This window comes from Equus caballus, chromosome X (genome assembly GCF_041296265.1).
Source record: "Equus caballus isolate H_3958 breed thoroughbred chromosome X, TB-T2T, whole genome shotgun sequence".
NCBI lineage: Eukaryota > Metazoa > Chordata > Mammalia > Perissodactyla > Equidae > Equus > Equus caballus.
In genome coordinates this window covers 107946276-107966087 of record NC_091715.1, presented here as the reverse complement: position 1 = coordinate 107966087, position 19812 = coordinate 107946276, and the positions used below count along the sequence as shown (strand labels likewise).

The window sequence follows — 19812 nt, the reverse complement described above, 5'->3', positions numbered from 1 at the left end:
TGGGTCATCTCCGTTGTCACTTATCAACACACACAGACACAGACATGCTTTAGAATTAATTCAAAGACTGCTGCTATATTTTCTTATTTATTAAATGATAAAAGGAAATATATTTGCTGTATAAGTTTTAGAAAATGTAGGACAAATATAAGGATAAACCTAAAAATCACATATAACTTTACAACCCAGAGGTGAACATTTTGGCTTGTAGCCTGGGTGTATTTGAAAGAGTTGATACTTGTACTTTGTTTCAACTTAAACCAATTTCACTTCGTCTATGTTGAACGTTTGCTCATATCCTTAAGTGTTCTTTGACAATGCTGCATCTGATGACTGTGTAGTATTTGATCTAGTGGATACATCATTATTTTACCAATCTCCTTTTGGGCATTTGAAGTTATTTCTAGTTTTTCTGTTATCTGTATCGCAATGATAACTATCGTCTCCAATTTTTATGTGTGCACCTCTGATTATTTCCTTAGGGAATTCCTAGAAGTAAAAAATGAAATTAAGGCCTCCTGATGCGTATTGCCAAATTGCTTTGCATAAAGCTTGTGCCAATTTACACTTCTGTAAACAGTATGTAAAATGCCTGTTAGTGTACATTTGGAAGCACTGAGTAATTTCTTTATTCTTAATTGGTGCTAAATTTGATGGAACCCCAGGACATTGTTGTCTATTTTAGTAAATAAAAATTATTTCTGGCAGAAATGAAAATGGGGATGTAATGTTGTAAACAGTACTGCAAGGAACTGGTGGCCCCAGTTTTTTATTTTTTTTTTGAGAATCATCGAAACAGACCATATTTTATTTTATTTATTTTATTTTTTAATTGAGTTCATAATAGTTTATATCCTTGTGAATTTCACTTGCACCTTATTTCTTGTTTGTCATCATATAAGTGCTCCCCTTCATGCCCTGTGCCCAGCCCCCAGCCCCCTTCCCCTGGTAACCACTGAGCTGTTCTCTTTGTCCGTGTGTTTCTTTACCCTCCACATATGAGTGAAGTCATATGGTGTTTGTCTTCCACAGTTGGGCTTACTTTGCTTGACATAATACCCTTCAGGTTCATCCATGTTGTTGCAAATGGGATGATTTTGTCTTTTTTATGGCTGAGTAGTATTCCATTGTATATATATACACCACATCTTCTTTGTCCAATCATCAGTCCATAGGCACTTTGGTTGCTTCCATGTCTTGGCTATTGCGAATAGTGCTGCAATGAGCAGAGGGGTGCATATGTTACTTTGGATTGTTGATTTCAAATTGTTTGGGTAGATACCCAGTAGTGGGATAGGTGGGTCATATGGTATTTCTATTTTTAGTTTTGTGGGAAATCTCCATACTGTTTCCCATAGTGGCTGCACCAGTTTGCATTCCCACCAGCAGTGTATGAGGGTTCCCTTTTCTCCACACCCTCTCCAACATTTGTTATTTTTAGTCTTAGTGATTATAACAATTTTAACAGGTGTAAGGTGGCATCTTAGTGTAGTTTTGATTTGGATTTCCCTGATGATTAGTGATGTTGACCATCTTTTCATGTGCTTATTGGCCATCTGTGTATCTTCTTTGGAAAAATGTCTGCTCATACCCTCTGTCCATTTTTTTAATTGGGCTTTTTTTTTGTTTTTGAAGAAGATTTGCCCTGAGCTACCATCTGCCACCAGTCTTCCTCTTTTTGCTGAGGAAGACTGGACCTGAGCTGACATCCGTGCCCATCATCCTCTACTTTTATATGTGGGACACCTACCACAGCATGGCTTGACAAGCAGTGTGTAGGTCTGCACCTGGGATCTGAATTGGCAAACCCTGGGCCGCCAAAGTGGAACGTGTGAACTTAACCGCTGTGCCATGGGGCTGGCCCCAAGGGCTGTTTGTTTTTTGTTGTTCAGTTGTGTGAGTTCTTTATATATTATGGAGATTAACCCCTTGTCGGATATATGATTTGCAAATATTGTCTCCCAATTGGTGAGTTGTCTTTTGGTTTTGATCCTAGTTTCCTTTGCCTTGCAGAAGCTCTTTTGTCTGATGTAGTCCTACTTATTTATTTTTTCTTTTATTTCCCTTGTCTGAGAAGACATGGTATTCAAAAAGATCCTTTTAAGTTTGATGTCAGAGTGTACTACCTATATTTTCTTCCAGAAGTTTTATGGTTTCAAGTCTTACCTTCAAGTCTTTGATCCATTTTGAGTTTATTTTTGGGTATGGCAAGTGGTGGTAAGGTTTTCCCAATACCATTTACTGAAGAGACTATCTTTTCTCCATTGTATGTTCTTGGCACCTTTGTCGAAGATTAGCTGTGTAGCTGTGCGGTTTTATTTCAGCTTTCAGTTCTGATCCACTGATCTGTGTGCCTATTTTTGTACCAGTACCATGCTGTTTTGATTACTATGGCTTTGTAGTACATTTTGAAGTCAGGGATTGTGATGCCTCCCGCTTTATTCTTTTTTCTCAGGATTGCTTTAGCTACTCGGGGTCTTTGGTTGCCCCATATGAATTTTAGGATTCTTTGTTTTATTTCTGTGAAGAATGTTATTGGGATTCCGATTGGGATTGCATTGAATCGTTAGATTGCTTTGGATAGTATGGACATTTTAACTATATTTATTGTTCCAATCCATGTGTGTGGAATCTCATTCCATTTCTTTATGTCATCATCTATTTCTTTCCGTAATGTCTTATAGTTTTCATTGTATAAGTCCTTCACCTCCTTGGTTGAATTTATTCCTAGGTACTTTATTCTTTTTGTTGTGATTGTAAATGGGATTATATTCTTGAGTTCTCTTTCTGTAAGTTTGTTATTAGAGTATAGAAATGCAACTGATTTTTGTAAATTGATTTTGTACCCTGCTACTTTAGTGTAGTTGTTGATTATTTCTAATGGTTTTTCTATGGATTCTTTAGGGTTTTCTATGTATAAGATCATGTTGTCTGCAAACAGTGGGAGTTTCACTTCATTTCCTATTTGGATTCCTTTTATTCCCTTATCTTGCCTAATTGCTCTGGCCCAAACCTCCAGTACTGTGTTGAGTAAGAGTGGTGATAGTGGGCATCCTTGTCTTGTTCCTGTTCTCAGAGGGATGGCATTAAGTTTTTCCCCATTGAGTATGATGTTAGCTGTGGGTTTGTCTCACATGGACTTTATTAGTTTGAGATAATTTCCTTCTATCCCCATTTTGTTAAGAGTTTTTATCGTAATCCACTGTTGGATCTTGTCAAATGCTTTTGCTATATCTATTGAGGTGATCATGTGGTTTTTATTCCCCATTTTGTTGATGTGGTGTATCACGCTGATTAATTTGTGGATGTTGAACCATCTCTGTTTCCCTGGTATAAATCCCATTTGGTCATGATGTATGATCCTTTTAATGTATTGCTGTAGTTGGGTTGCCAATATTTTCTTGAGGATTTTTGCATGTATGTTCATCTGCAACATTGGCCTGTAGTTTTCCTTTTTTGTGTTGTCCTTGTCAGGCTTTGGTATCAGAGTAATGTTGGCCTCATAGAATGTGTTAGGAATTTTGTCTTCCCTAAATTTTTAGAATAGGTTGAAAAGGATAGGTATTAAATCCTCTTGGAAAGTTTGGTAGAATTCTCCAGTGAAGCTGTGTGGTCCCGGACTTTTATTTTTTGGGATGTTGTTGATTACTGTTTCAGTCTTTTTACTTGTGATGGTCTATTCAGATTATCTATTTCTTCTTGATTCAGCTCTGGGAGGTTGTAAGAGTCTAGGAATTTATCCGTTTCTTCTAGATTGTCCATTTTGTTGGCATATAGCTTTTCGTATATTTTCTTGTAATCCTTTGTATTTCTGTGGTATCCATTGTAATTTCTCTTGTTTCATTTCTAATTTTATTTATCTGAGCTTCCTCTCTTTTTTTCTTTGTAAGTCTGGCTAGGTGTTTGTCAATTTTGTTCATCTTCTCAAAGAATCAGCTCTTTGTTTCACTGACCCTTTCTACTGCTTTTTTTGTTTCAATTGCATTTGTTTCTGCTCTGATTTTTATTATTTCTCTCCTTCTGCTGACTTTGGGCTTTGTTGCTTCTTTTTCTAACTCAGTTAGAAGTGTGTTAGAGATTGCTTATTTGGGATCTTTCTTGTTTGTTAAGATGGGCTTGTATTGTGATTAGTTTCCCTCTTAGTGCCACTTTTGCTGCATCCCATATGAGTTAGTGTGGTGTGTTTTCACTTTCATTTGTCTCCAGATATTTTTTGATTTCTCCTTTGAGTTCTTCAATAATCCATTGGTTGTTCAATAACATGTTGTTTGGTCTCCACATCTTTGTCCCTTCCTCAGCTTTTTTCTTGTAATTAATTTCTAGCTTTATAGCATTGTGATTGGAAAAGATGCTTGTTATTATTTCAATCTTCTTAAATTTATTGAGGCTTGCCTTGTTTCCAAACATATGGCCTATCCTCGAGAATGTTCCTTGTGCCCTTGAGAAGGATGTGTATTCTGCTGTTTTGGAATGGAGTGTTCTGTATACATCTATTAAGTCCAACTAGTCTAGCTTTTTATTTAATTCCGCTGTTTCCTTGTTGACTTTCTATCTGGATGATCTATCCATTGATGTGAGTGGAGTGTTGAGGCCCCCCACTATTATTGTGTTAGTGTTAATATCTCCTTTTAGGTTTGTTAATAGTTGGTTTATGTACTTTGGTGCTACTGTGTTGGGTGCCTAGGTATTTATAAGTGTTGTGTCTTCTCAGTGGAGTGTCCCTTTGGTCATTATTTACTGCCCCTCTTTGTCTCTCTTTATCTGTCTTATCTTGAAGTCTACTTTGTCTGCTATAAGTATTGTGACACCTGCTTTCTTTTCTTTGCCCTTAGCTTGGAGTATTGTCTTCCATCCCTTCACTCTGAGCCTGTGTTTGTTGTTGGAGCTGAGATGTGTTTCCTGGGGGCAGCATATTGTTGGGTCTTGTTCTTTAATCCATCTCGCCACTCTGTGTGTTATTATTGGAGAATTCAATCCATTTACATTAGGGTGATTATTGATATATGAGGGCTCAATACTGCCATTTTATCACTCATTTTCCATTTCTGCATTTCCTTAGTTTCTCATCCTGTGTATTTTGGCCTACCAATTGAGTTATGTAGGTTTTTATGCTGGGTTTCTTAGTTTTCTCCTTATTTATTATTTGTGCCTCTGTTCTGCTTTTTTGTTTACTGATTACCATGAGGTTTATATGCAAAATCTTGTAGATAAGATAGTCCATTTTCTAATGGCCTCTTATTTCCTTAGACTAAACCGATTCTGCTCCCCTCCTCTTCCCCTCGTATGTTGTTTTTGTTACATCTTATTCCATCTTGTGTTGTGAGTTTGTGATTAAAATGACAAGATTATCTTTGTTTTTGGTGTTTTCCGTTCCTTTATCTTTAATGTTATACTTGAGTATTTGCTAACCTGTTCTGATGTATAGCTACAATTTTCTGATTTTGTCTACCTATTTGTCACCTTGCTCTGGCCTTTGTAACCCCTTTCTTCCTTTTTTTTTCAGATATGAGGGCCTTCTTGAGAATTTCTTGTGTGTGTGTGGGGGGGGTAGTCTTGTGGCTATGAACTCCCTTAGCTCTGTTTATCTGGGAAAGTTTTTATTTCTCCATCATATCTGAAGGATATTTTCACTGGATTGACTATTCTTGGCTGAAACTTTCTGTCCTTCAAAGATTTGAATATATCATTCCAGTCTCTCCTAGCCTCTACGGTGTCTGTTGAGAAGTCCCTTGAAAGCCTGATAGGGATTTCTTTGTAAGTTTTTTCTTTTCTGCCTTGCTGCCCTTAGTATTTTTTCTTTGTCATTGCTTTTGCCAGTTCCAATACTATACGCCTTGCAGTAGGCCTTTTTACGTTGACATATTTAGGAGATCTGGTAGCCTATTTCACTTGGATTTCCATCTTCTTCTCCAGGCTTGGGAAGTTCTCTGCTATTATTTCTTTGAACACTCTTTCTGCTCCATTCTCCTTCTCTTCTCCCTGTGGAATACCTGTAATTCTTATGTTGCATTTCCTAATTGAGTTAGATATTTCTCAAAGACTTTCTTCATTTCTTTTCAGTCTTACTTTTCTCTCCTCCTCTATCTGGAGCATTTCAATATGTCTGTCCTCAATTATGCTGATTTGTTCCTCGATGATGTCAGCTTTAGCATTCAGGGAATCCATATTTTGTTTTATCTCATCTATTGTGTCCTTCATGTGTAATATTTCTGATTGGTTCTTCTTTATAGTTTCAATCTCTTTTGTGAAGTAGCTTCTGAAGTTGTTGAATTGTTTCTCTACCTTCTCTTTTAACTTGAATTTTTTGATGATAGGTGTTTTGAATTCTCTGTCATTTAGGTTATATATTTCTGTGTCTTCAGGATTGATTCCTGGATACTTGTCATTTTCCTTCTGGTCTGGAGATTTAACATGATTTTTGATACTGCTAGAGGGTGTGGCTTTGTTCTTCCACATTGTGGTATTATTTGATTGCTGTTATCACCTGTCACCACTTGGTGGGGGTCAAGAACTGTGTATTCTGAGCCTTCTGAGTTCTGCTGGGATCCCAGGTGCTGGAGCAGGGTGCTGGGTGGGTAGGGGGAGGGGGGCTTTCTTTCTCCTGCACACTCTTGGGGCCTTCTCGCTCTGCCCTTGCTATCTGCTATCCTAGGGTGTTGGCTTGTTCAAGTACCCCCTGCCATAGCTAGTCACCTCGGTAGGGGGCTTTCCCCTAGGCTGCAAGGACCTCAGCGATCTATGATGTTCCCACTAGAGTGTGGCCCCTCCCCACTTTCCTCCCTCTTGGAGGCTGTGTGCAATCCCCAAATCGTAGTCTTTTGGGGAGGGAGTGAAGCTTTCTCTTACCCCATTCCACCTCCTCTAAGGGTGGCTCCAGCACCTCCACTTCCCAACATATGCCTGCATGGGTCTCTCAGATGTCTTTTGTGTTGTGTGGATGTCCTCTGTTGCAATATGAATGCCCTTTTGTTGTACCGTTGAGGGGAGAGTTCTCCAGGAGAGTTCACTCCATCATGATACTGACGTTAGTCCTTGAAACAGACCATATTTTAGCTGTTAGAGTCTATATTTCTAAGAATATATTTTTCCTTTCTCAAGTAGTCTATCAAACTCAGCTTTAATGTAGGGGAAAGTCATAATTTTTTTCTCCTGAAATCATTGCTCCATGAATGCTTACTGTTCATTATGTTAGTGCTTCTGTGAGTATATTTTTAAGACTCATGTTTTTGTCGTCTTTAAAAACAAAATGTAACTGCTGGCAAGAATTGTACAAAGTTTTGAAACATTTGATTGTTGAACAGGAGTACTTTCTGCTCAAGGTCACTTAATGTAACAAATACTTGTTTCAAGTATTGTTCAGGTCTTTAGTGTTTTAATGAAAGCCTTATAAATTCAGAATCACCCATGTATCAACACACTTCTTGAATAGACTTGAAATGAAGAGACTTGGTAAGTCCAATGTTTGATATGTGATCTACTTGTCCAGAATATTTAAGAACCAGTTTCGTAAGACTGTTGGTCCTGAGTCAAGAATTACCAATGTAACAGCGATTTTTATCTATTAAAACTTTTTTCCCCAGTGTTTTTTTTCATAATAGTTAAGCTGTATCTTAAATGGATCTTAGAAGTATGATTTATTGGTATCTGCGACTTTTAAAAATTGTTGTTTTATGGGGCTGGCCCCATGGCCGAGTGGTTAATTTCTGCGCACTCCACTTTGGGGGCCCGGGTTTGTGGGTTCAGGTCCTGGATGTGGACCTACTCCACTTGTTGGCCGTGCTTTGGAGGCATCCCACATACAAAAAATAGAGGAAGATTGGCAATGGATGTTAGCTCAGGATGAATCTTCCTCACACACACACAAAATATTGTTTAAATGCAGTTGACACACTTAGAGCTTCTAAAGAGAATGTGTTTTTCCCTCTTGATACTGTTAATTTAATCCTAGGTAACTGAAAGGATAGGAATAGGGCACTTTTTTGTTGGTTTCTAATATTTTCACATTCATCTTAAGAGTAAAATTAATCAATACTGATTAGAAAGAAATTCTTAATTTTATTGTATAGGGAAGCGCATAATTTTACTGTATAGGGAAGCTTTCCTGACGTTCTAGAAAGTTGACCCTATTTTAGCTCCTATGGTCATTTGGAGGGGAGAGGGAGAAGAGTTTCTTTTTAGAGACTAGTTCACTACTCTCATTTTAAAGCCTATTTTGGCTCTGAAAGCCTACAACTTTGTAAGTAAGGAGTGGAGTTTGTGTAGTTTATCTTCCTGTCCCAGGTGTAGTCTGGTACTTACATTGTAGGTTAGGTTCTTGTTATTTTTATACACACACACACACATACACAATTTACATATATATGTGTGTATATGTGTATATATTTATATGTATGTATATATATATATATATATATATATATATGATTTGCCATACTAATGGTAAAACTAAATGTGTATTATGTGTCTGTATATATATATATATAAAATTTACCATACTAATTATAAGGGGAGAAGTTATATAACAAAATGGGTGATGACAGAATTCTTAGCTAGTGTTGGAGGATTTCTCTTGGCATTCAGACTAGGCTCTGTCTTTCAGCTTGGATAAAGACAATGGGTGTAATAAAAATAAGCATTGCTTTCAAACTGAGAAAGTGAAACCAAGAAATCATCCGAGAATACTGCAGATTTAACTATGCAAAGAAATGCCCAGTGTTGTCATGGATATGTGATTTATATGTTCTTCCAGCACTGAAAAGAATAATTTTTGAGTTATGAGTAGAACAAAGGATTTTCTGTTTGGCTAAAACTAATTATCATCGTCCTAAAATATAATGGTAGTTTTTTGTTATAAGTACTTTCCCAAAATATCTGCCGAAGATGGTAACATAAAAAAAAATCCTAGCCTAAAAATAGTTACAAATGAAGTGAAGGCTGACATTAATTGTGAAGGAAAAAATAATGACTTAAACCAACCTTATTCTCTGGCGAGTGTTAGTTTATTTCTCTTATCCATTCTAATAAATATTTGATGCTCTTTCCAAGTCAAAGTGAAATACAGAGATAATAAGACACAATCTTTGCCCTGAATGAGCTTACTGTGTAGATAAATGATTAAGATAAACTCATAAATAATAGAAGGTAATATAATACAAGTTTACAGCTATTAGAGAAGAGCTTTAGAAGTTCCAAAAAAGGCTAGAAATTTTAGCTTCAGGTGTAAATGAAGGTATTCCAGAAAAGGTGGCTTTTGGGGCAGAATTCTGGGCAGTAAGAGGGGCATAATAAAGTCTCGGAAGCAAGGGAACTTCAGAGAATGTGAATATGACAGTGTTTTTGAACAGGTAATAACTGATTTCTTGGGTGGAGTACAGGTAAGGTAGGTTTTTTTCCCTATTAAATTAATAAGATTAAAGTGATTTTATAGTAAAATATTCAATGCTGCTGATGGGAGTATAAACAGGTACAGCCTTTCTGGAGAGTGATTTTGTAGTATATGTCAAGAGCCTTTTTTCCCACGCCACCCTCCTACACACATCCGAAAAAGATCTATCTTTGACCTGGTAATCACACTTTTAGGAAATATGAGGGAATAATTTTTATAATCTTGAAGTGATAAAATGACTCAGAAGCCACAAGAGACTATTGATACATTTTATTACTTAAAACTTAAAAACCAATATTTGGCCCAGAGTACCCATAACAAAGAGAAAACCTATGCTGGGAAAAATATTTGTAATATGTCAGACAAATGGCTTATATCCTTAATATACAAAGGGCTCTTATGAATCACTAAGAAAAAATGAATACTCAAGTGAAAAAATGGGCAAAGGACCTGAACAAGTCACTCATATAAGAAATTTAGATATAGTGAAATATTTTCATATGTTCATTGAAAAACAGCAAATTAAAGCAGTGTTTCTTGTACCTGTCAAACAGTTCAATCCAATGTTGGAGGGGATATGGGGAAAGGGGCACATTAATATATTCCTGGTGGGAATGTGAATGGTGTATTCTTTTTCAGAGGGCATTAAAAGTTTTGTTTGAAATAAATTTTAGACTTTTACAAAAAAGTTGCAAAAATAGTACACCATTTCCGTGGACCCTTCACCTAGCTCCCCCTAATGTTAACATCTTACATAACTATGTTGTAGCATAATTTTCAAAACTAAGAAATTAATATTTGTACAATACTATTAACTGAGTTACAGACTCTATTCAAATTTCACCAGTGTTTCTACTAACATCTTTTTTCTGTTCCAGGATCCCACATTACATTTAGTTGTCATGTCTCCTTAGTCTCTTCTAATCCATGACAGTTCCTCAGTCTTTGACTTTTGTGACGCTGACAACTTTGAAGAATACTGGTTAGTTACTTTCTAGAATGTTCCTAATTTGGGTTTACCTAATGTTTTCTCATGGTTAGATTGAGATTGTGCAATTTGGGCAAGAATACCACAGAAGTGATGTGCCCTCAGTGTGTCATGTCAGTATACATGGATGTTCATGTGCCCTATTACTAGTGATGGTGACCTTCATCACCTGGTTAAGGTGGTGTCAACTGTGTTTTTCCATAGTAAAGTTACAGTTTTTCTTTTTGCAATTAATAAATATTAATACTTATACTTTATTATATTGTATTAATATGTATTTGGGGGAGATACTTTGAGACCATACATATATCCAGTTTCAACTTTAAACTTTCACTCACCACTGTTAGCATCCACTGATGGATTTTGCCTGCAGCAATGATTACTGTGGTGTTCTAATGGAGATTTTCTATTTCCTTTATTCCTTCCACATTTATTAATTAGAATTCTGTGAGGAAGATTCGTCCCTTCTCAATTATTTATTTTTCAACCAGTCATTTATTTGTGTTAGTATGGACTCATGGATATTTATTTTATTCTTTGGGATATAATTTAATACTACGGTTATTTATTTTGTTGCTCAAATTATTCCAGCTTTGACCATTGGGAACTCTTTTGGGTTGACCCCTGTGTCCTTTTGACATGTTCTCATCTTTTTTTTTGTTGAAGTACTTCCTTACTGTCTGGCACTCGAAGGTACAAGGCTCAACTTAGATTTTTCCTGCCCTGGTTCTGGAATCGACTACTTCTCCAAAGAGCCCGGGTTCCTTTTATTGGAGAATAGTAATTGGAAACCCAACATCTGGGTGCTAGGTTTGATCATTCCTACTGGGGTGTCTCTGCTTCTAGACCTGGAGGGCAATTTCGATAGACTAATAGACCAGCTGAAATGCTCATATGCTTTTGACCCAGCAGTTGTGCTAAAAATATATCCTATAGAAGCACTGGCATAAATATATTGCTAAAGATGTTCATTGCTATGTTTCTAATGATGAGAAAATAAAAAATCCAAAATGTCCATTGATAGGGAAGATTGGTTAGGCTTAATTTTGATATGGTTGTACAATGGAAAACCATAGGACTGTTAAAAAGTCTTAGGTAGATCTGAGTGTTCTGGCATGGAAAGACATGTAAGAGAGTCATTTCTTTTTTAAAGTCACAAACCTGTGTAGATAGTATGATTCAACTTTTGCTTAAAAATAGTGTGTGTATTGGGGCTGGCCCCGTGGCCGAGTGGTTAACTTCACGCACTCCGCTGCAAGGTGGCCCAGTGTTTCGTTAGTTCGAATCCTGGGCGCGGACATGGCACTGCTCATCAGACCACGCTGAGGCAGCGTCCCACATGCCGCAACTAGAAGAACCCACAACGAAGAATACACAACTATGTACCGGGGGCTTTGGGGAGAAAAAGGAAAAAATAAAATCTTTAAAAAAAAAAAAATTGTGTGTGTATATTAGAATATGCTTAGAAAAATGTCCCCCAGGGTACCCACCAAATTATTAAAAGCTGTTATTTTCTAGAGGATTGAATAAAAAAATACTTTAACTTTGCATTGTATAATTTGTAATGTTTGAATTTTTTTAAACAGGTTTGTTGAGATGTCATGAATATTTTTAAAACACTTTTTGTTTTAGGTTACCTAACTTTTCCGTGAAGCAACATTTTAGTCTATGATAGTCTGGAATTATCTCCATACTCTTGACACTATACATGATAGATTTTGGGTAGTTTTACTTAGATTATAGCATTTCTTTAATATACTTTAACGTTTATGAATTCAGTGACCCACAGTCTTATGAACATTTAAGGCTCCTGGACCACTCATACTCACACGTGTTCTTTAGTGGAAAAGAAGATTCTGGTATAGCTTAGATTCCGAGCAGTATCTTCTAGTGTTTGACTGGCTTAAATGAGTTTGGCTTTAAATGAGTCATTTTCTTGTTCTTTTATGATTTTTTTAATATCCATTTTTAAGTAAACAATTTTTATTTATGGAAATTTTGTAAGATATTAAATGAGCATAAAGAATACAAAAATATGTAAAAATACTAAAACATATAAAATTCACCTGTAATCCTACCACATGGCAATAACTAGCATTAATGTTTGGTGCATATGTTTTCTATGAATATGTACCCACTCAAATATATGTGTATATAGTGGAGTCATACATATTGTTTTGTGCCTGTGTTATTTCTTGATTTCAACATTTCTGACCTTTGAACTGTATTCTACTATGGCAGCTATCATCCAGTACTTGCCAATATATGACATGTATATTTATCTAAAACAAGACTTATGAAAGACCGTTGCTTAGGGAATTGTTTTGTAAGGGACTTACCAGAATTTCCTTTTAGATTTGAACACTAAGTGCTTATGACTTTGTTAGTATCTTCCACTTTTTTCTGAAACATTCTCTTTTAAACTTACTAAGATTGGTTCTTGAGACATTAAGTACAAGGGGAAGATGCATCATGCTTGAAACATTTCCAACAGATGCTATCACAAGTTTAGTATTGACTTGACTTCTGGAAGAATGTTTTCAAATGTTGGTCAACAGACTAACTTATTTACAAGAGGGCAAGAAGTAAAAACATTAATGGTTTGTTTTTAAGTCTTTCTCAAAATATGAGGGTTGTCTGAAGTTGAACAACACTGCTTTGTGTTTGTATCGCTTTTTCCTTAATCATTTTCCTGTTAGCTGCATGGACGCTGTTTTGCTCCCTGGTATTCAGAGGGCAAAGCTTTCTCAGTGCTGCCTCATTCCCTAATTGAAAGATGATAAACTCAAGATGCTGTATTATCTCCTTTTTCATGCCACTAGGTGATTGCTGAGTAGAAACAAACCATATTATATGCTTCAGTCTGTTAAAAATTAGCTATGCTAAAGATTTCCAACTTCCTTTTATTACAAATACTTGCATATCTGTGAACGTGATGACTAAAATTTGCATTGTGATTTTAGCCAGATCATCCCTATTCCCGATTGTCTGTAAGTAGAACGTGCATGGTGATAATCTGCTTTAGTTCTTTTATATTAAATTATTACTTCAATTTATTTTAATAGAATGACTTCAAGAGGAGGGTGCTGTTTTGTAGGGGTGAGGCTAAGAGAGAGGTGAGTGCAGGGTCAGTTCTTCTGTGGCGTAGAAAAACTTAATTAGGCTAGGGTAGAAAATGTGATTTGGTTCCTGTTTATTTACTGGGCAGCTGTTGTTTGCTTTCTTTTTTTGTGATGAAAGAAATGTCCTGTAAGGTTATAGGCACTGAGAAAAATTCTTTCTTTCTTTTGTATTAAAGAACCTCTGAGAGTAGCTTCATTTTGCCCAGTTGATGGAGGGCTGTGAGTCTGGAAATGAGTAGGAGATTGAAACTGGGGCTGTCATCCAGCTGAGAGAATTCTCTGATACTTTTGATGATCTTCTACCTTTTCCCTCTGGAGTACCAAAGATCCAAGTGTGGACAAGCCTTTGCAAATATTTGCTGATGAAATTATTTTCCAAATTAAGCAAACTAGTGGATAGTTTTGTGTCCTCTTCCCACCTATAGGTCTTTAAATGATTTTGTAGAAGCTTGGTTTATCAGTTTGATGCGGGGTCGGTGAGCCGAGGAGTCGAAAGAAAGATTTCTTAGACTCTTAAGATCTGGCAGTAGTGCTCTTTTATTTAGAGAATAGTATAGAATAGCATGGGGACAGGACCCATGGGCAGTCAGAGCTTCTGCTGCTGCCGCTTCTGCTGCCCCCGCTGGCATGGGGACAGGGCCCATGGGCAGGCAGAGCTGCTGCTGCTGCTGCCCCCGCTGGCATGGGGACAGGACCCATGGGCAGGCAGAGCTCCTGCTGCTGCCCCGAGTTGAGGGTTAGGGCTAAATTTAAGGCATAGGTATGTGAGTAATCTCTTTACGAGACAAAGAAAAAAGTTAAAATGGTACCAGTGCCAGTAGGGTCCGGCCATTGGGCGGTCCCACAACTTTTAGATAAGAATCAAACCAGATTGAGTAAATGGCAGAAGTCACCGCTCAAATATTATCTTCAACTAAAGACAAAGGAGGATTTTGGGGTGGGGGGTCAGTTACATGAGGTTGCCAGACAGTAAACAACTTAAGTTCTTGCCTTCCCCATTAAGAGTTTCCAGAGATAAGGCCATCCCCCCTTCCTCCTGGCGCAGAGAGGGAGGCATGGAGATTTCCTTCACAAATGCAACTGTCTCTGATCAAAGGGCAAGCAAATTCCACTCCTCGGAGCCTGCTGCTTATCTGTAGTTTTAAAAGTAACCAGCCTAAAAATCCTCGTCATAAACCGTTTTAAAATTAAGCAGCCTAAAAATCCTCATCAAGTTTATCTGAATTAATCTGTGGGGGAAGTATATATTTGTATATAGAAACATGATATTTTTCTTCCCCAACGTTCTCTTCGTGAGTTCTTTGGACTTAGTTATTTTAAAGATTGGCACCTGAGCTAACATCTGTTGCCAATCTTCTTTTGTTTCCTTCTTCTCCCCAGAGCCCCCCAGTACATAGTTGTATATTCTAGTTGTAGGTCCCTCTGGTTGTGGCATGTGGGATGCCACCTCAGCATGGCCTGATGAGTGGTGCCATGTCCACGTCCCGGATCTGAACTGGCGAAACCCTGGGCTGCTGAAGTGGAGCTCGTGAACTTAACTGCTCAGCCACGGGGCCGGCCCCTGGGCTTTATTTTAATATGTATATACAGAGTTTACCCCCTTTGTATTAATATTAAATGTTAGCCCCTGGGAGAAAAATAAGAAAATGTTTAATAGTGTGCTTTTTGTTTATAAGTAATCTTAACCATTTGTGTTCACACATGTACTCATACTGTCACCAGCACTCCCTCCCCAAAAGTGGATTGTGGATATTAACTTTAAGTTGGAATGTAGTTCTATTAAAACAAAAGGCATACTCTTACTCAGTTAGTGATAGGTCTGAGTATAAATCATTCTTTTCCTTCCTCCTAAAGGTAGCAAAAGAGAAAATTAATGGTCTGAGTTAATTACCAGCTAGTTAGTGTGGTGATTAGTTATATGGATGTTTGTTTTGCGACTTCCATGGAGGTGACTAGATTTAAAAATAAATTTGAAGGGTTATTCTCATCGTATGCAAGTAGTACTGAGTACTGACGGATGGAAATAAAACCTCAGTGTGTCTTCAGAGTCATAACATCATGCTCAGGACACCCCAGTGGTGTGGAAATGTAACTAAAGAATACCAAGTTACTGAAGGCCTTACTTTACTTTTCCAAGTATTCAGATGGTAAGGAGTTTTTCCTGCCTTGCCAAAAATAGGTTGATCCTCAACTGTAAACTGACCCTAAACCTTCACAGCATACAGACCTTGAAGAACATCACAAAACTGATGTGTATATTCGTTCAGAGAAGATGAACCTCCCTCCAGGGTTCCTCCTACACCAGCGCTGTATTTGAATTTGGAAAGAGCCTTGCATTGTTTAAAGGATATTATTCATTTTGGGTGTTGATAGGACAATAGGTGCCTGCAGGCATTTGGGGCTGGACATGTCTGGGTAGCTTGACTGACTAGTTTCCTGTGGTCAGGCTTTGTCTCTTTCTCTGAACTTGGTTCCTATCCTGACTGTGGAGGAATTAGAGGTGCAAATAAAGCCATGAAGAACCAGACTCCTGCTTCTTGCCATTTTCTTGTTCTTTTCTTTTTTTGTTGAGATATAATTGACATATCACATTGTGTATGTTTGAGGTGTGTAACGTGTTGATTTGATACATTAATATATTGTAATATGATTACCATGGTAACTTTAGCTAACACTGCTATCACGTCACATAACTATTGTTACTTTTTTGTGGTGAGAACATTTAAGATCTAGCCTCTTAGCAACTTTGAAGTATATAACACAATATTGTTGACGATAATCACTATGCTGTGCATTGGATCTCCAGAACTTATTCATCTCTAAAGTTGGAACCCTTTAACATCATCTCCCCAATTCCCCCACTCCCCAGCCCCTGATAACCACCATTCTACTCTCTGTTTCTATGAGTTTGGCTTTTTTATATTCCACATAGAAGTGATATCATGCAACTTTTGTCTTTCTCTGTCTCGCTTATCTCAGGTAGCATAATTCTCTCAAGGTCCATCCATGTTGCTGCAAATGGCAGGATTTCCTTCTTTCTAATGGCTGAATAATATTCTATTGTGTGTGTATATCTATATACCACATCTTTATCCATTCATCTATTGATGGATACTGAAGTTGTTTCCATATCTTGGCTATTGTGAATAATACTGCACTGAACCTGGAACTGCGGATATTTTTCAATATCCTGTTTTCATTTCCTTTGGATATATACCCAGAAGTGGGAATGCTGGATCATATGGTGGTTCTATTTTTAATTTTTTGAGGAACCTCCGTACTGTTTTCCATAGTGGCTGCACCAATTTACTTCCCACCAACAGTGCACAAGGGTTCCCTTTTCTCCACATCCTTCCCAACACATTCTCTCTTGGCATAGTGATGATAGCCATTCTAACAGGTGTGAGGTGATATCTCCTTGTAGTTTTTTACTGCTTTTTTTTTCCTCCCCAGATCCCCCCAGTATATAGTTGTATATTTTAGTTGTGGGTCCTTCTAGTTATGGCACGTGGAACGCTGCCTCACCATGGCCTGATGAGTGGTGCCATGTCCGGTCCCAGGATCCGAACCGGTGAAACCCTGGGCCGCCAAAGCCGAGCGCGCGAACTTAACCACTCAGCCACAGGGCCGGCCCCCTCCTTGTAGTTTTGAGTTGCATTTCCCTGATGATTAGTGATGTTGAGCACCTTTTCATGTTCCTGTCAGCCATCTGTATGTCTTCTTTGGAATAATGCCTCTTCAATTCCTCTGCCTATTTTTTTTAATCTTCCTATTTTCCTGTAGAGTTTTGACCACTGTTTCTTAGAATCAGCCCCAGTTACTTTTCTGAGATCTTAATAGCGCTACTTCTAGTCAGACACTCATCTCTAATCATTTCTTGTTTTTCCTTTGGTACCTGGCTCATGAGCTAAGGTGCACAGGTAATGTGAAACCGCACTTGAGTTTTTTTGTTTTTTAAAGAGGTTCTTTCCTCGTCATTGTACCCATTAATGTTGTCTCTTATTTCAGATTGAAATCACAAAAGATAGACGTGTTCTTCTTAAGAGAAAAAGAGGAAATCTGTAAGTATTTGTCCTTTAAAAATCTAAATTTGTAACTTTATCAGCTTTTGCAGAAAATTAAGTGACCATACTAACAGGCATCTTGACTCTTTTTATAGTGGAAAAACTCTGCCAGTATTTATGTTTGTGTTAAAAGGTCAATATTTGGAAAAGTAAAATTGGAAAACTTTTTACCCTGTACAACTTCTAAAATTTAAATCATCTGTCACTCATTTATAAAAGGGGAAGTGAAAATTAAAGTCTAAATAAAATCTTTTTCTTTGAATAATACCAAAAAATGGAGTCACAGATTGGAGTTCCAATTCTGACTACTGAGGCTTCCAGGCTGTGTGTCTTTGGCAAGCTATTTAACTTTACTTTCCCTCAATTTCCTCATCTGTAAAATGGGCTTAATCGTAAGCATCCAGTGAATGGTTAATTGTTATTGATGGAGTTAAATCTGTAGTACTGTATACTTTCCCCAATAAATTGAAATTTATTCTAGTCACTATTTCTCAAGCTGATTTAAATATATATCTGATCTTCAAAAATGTAAGTATTAGCAGTATCCTTCGCTGAGGCACCTACCTAGACTATTGTAGGGGAGGAAGACATTTCCTCTACCCACTGCGGGTTCTTCTGGCTGGAGAATGAATTAAATTCACGTGAGACAGAATAGCAGGAGAAAATTAAACAAAGCTTTATAACATGTATACATGGGAGAGGTCAGGCAAGCTGAGCAACTCGCCAAAATGGCTGAAGCCCCCACCTTAAATATCATCTTCAGCTAATGACAAAGGAGGATTTTGGGTGTGGAGGGGGAGTTATCATGGGAGATTACCAGACAAGTACAGTAAACAAATGCAGATTTAAGTCCTTGCCTTTGGCATTGAGAGTTTCTAGAGATAAGGTCATCCCCTATTCTTCCTGGTACAGAGAGGGAGACACCTTTACAGATGGAGATTTCCTTTACAATGTAAATGTCTCTTAACAAAGAGTAAGTAAATCCTACTTCTCAGTTGCTTTCCTGTCTGCAGTTTATTAAAAGTAACTGGCCCCAAATAATCCTCTTGCCAAAGAGACATATCTTGGGGTGGCCAATTCCAGGCCCCCCACACTATAATATAGAATAAAAGAAATACAACAGAACACTTAAAATTAGAATCATGGTGTTTAAGCCATGGACCTTGAAAATTACCTAGTCCAGTAGCTCCCAAACATTGATTTTTAGTCCAGTGCTGGCCAATGCAGAGTTTTTACTGGCCCATGGTGAAGTGAGGAAAATAAGGACAACAGGACATGAGTTTTTTAAAGCTAAACTTTTTCCACTTAAAGGATTGCTTCTTATTATAAGATATATCCTTCTAATTTTGGGGAGTTAAACATGTTCTGTATTTTATGAAATGATGGTGGTAGGAAATGGTAATTCTTTTGGGTTTGTTTGTGGCCATACCTGGCAAAAAATTGGCAGCTGTGTCATTCCCCTCACCACCCTTCTTTCTTTTTGAAACTTTTGCTGGCCTGTGATATCTTAAAATCTGAATCCACTTCCTCATTTTACAAATGAGGAAACAGATGAAAGATTAATTTGTTCCTAGTCTCAGCTCAGCAAGCTGCTGAACCAGCATCAAAACCCTGTATATGATGCTGCCTCTCTCGTATTTCTGGTCTTCCTAGAATTGTTTTCACTATAATTGGCTATAAACTTGGAACAGAAGATCTGGTAGTTCTTATGTGCTAATAACTATTGTTGAATTCCAAGTATAAAAAAATTCGAAAGACTTAATGTTCTTGTATAGCTAAGTACTGAAGTCTACTGATTAGCCTGTGTTAGAAAAATCTTAAACATGGTCAAAAATTTTTGTCAGCGGACCAGAATTAGCTGTCTCTGAATTCAGCTACTTAGGCAGCATGCCCAACCCATGATTGACAAAGGAGGTAAGATATCAATAAGGTTAATGTTTCCTTTGGAAACTAGACTTGGGTGCCGTTGTGAAGGCAGTAGTTTTCAGGCTTCTATAGTTAACTTATTTATCCACAGAGAGTCTGTTTCTCTCTCTCTCTCTCCCCACTCATACACAAATACACCCCTACACACATAGATACACATTTATTGCAATTGGCCTGCAGCCCATCTAGATATGTAAGAGAAAAATGCTACCAAAGTGTAGTAGGAATTGCCAGAAACATTAGCAGGAACATCTGGCCAGTTGTGTTCAGGGGTTTACAGCCACTTTGGAGTGTCTGTGACACTTTTAGAGACACCTCTTCATTTGG

The 19812-nt window shown here is 37.5% G+C and overlaps 1 protein-coding gene across 20 annotated transcripts in view; it reads left to right on the top strand.

Moving 5' to 3' along the window:
* ACSL4 (acyl-CoA synthetase long chain family member 4) overlaps positions 1–19812 on the top strand; it is a 151046-nt gene that overhangs the window by 80643 nt on the left and 50591 nt on the right. For 12 of the 20 annotated variants that reach the window (XM_023634024.2, XM_023634021.2, XM_023634022.2 and 9 more), the window contains exon 2: positions 17504–17556. The gene's annotated coding sequence lies outside the window, so the exon portion shown is untranslated. Of the gene's footprint in view, positions 1–7374; positions 7450–10263; positions 10368–17503; positions 17557–19812 lie in introns of those variants that run through there. The other 8 variants (XM_070256878.1, XM_070256881.1, XM_070256877.1 and 5 more) reach the window with 4 other exon arrangements.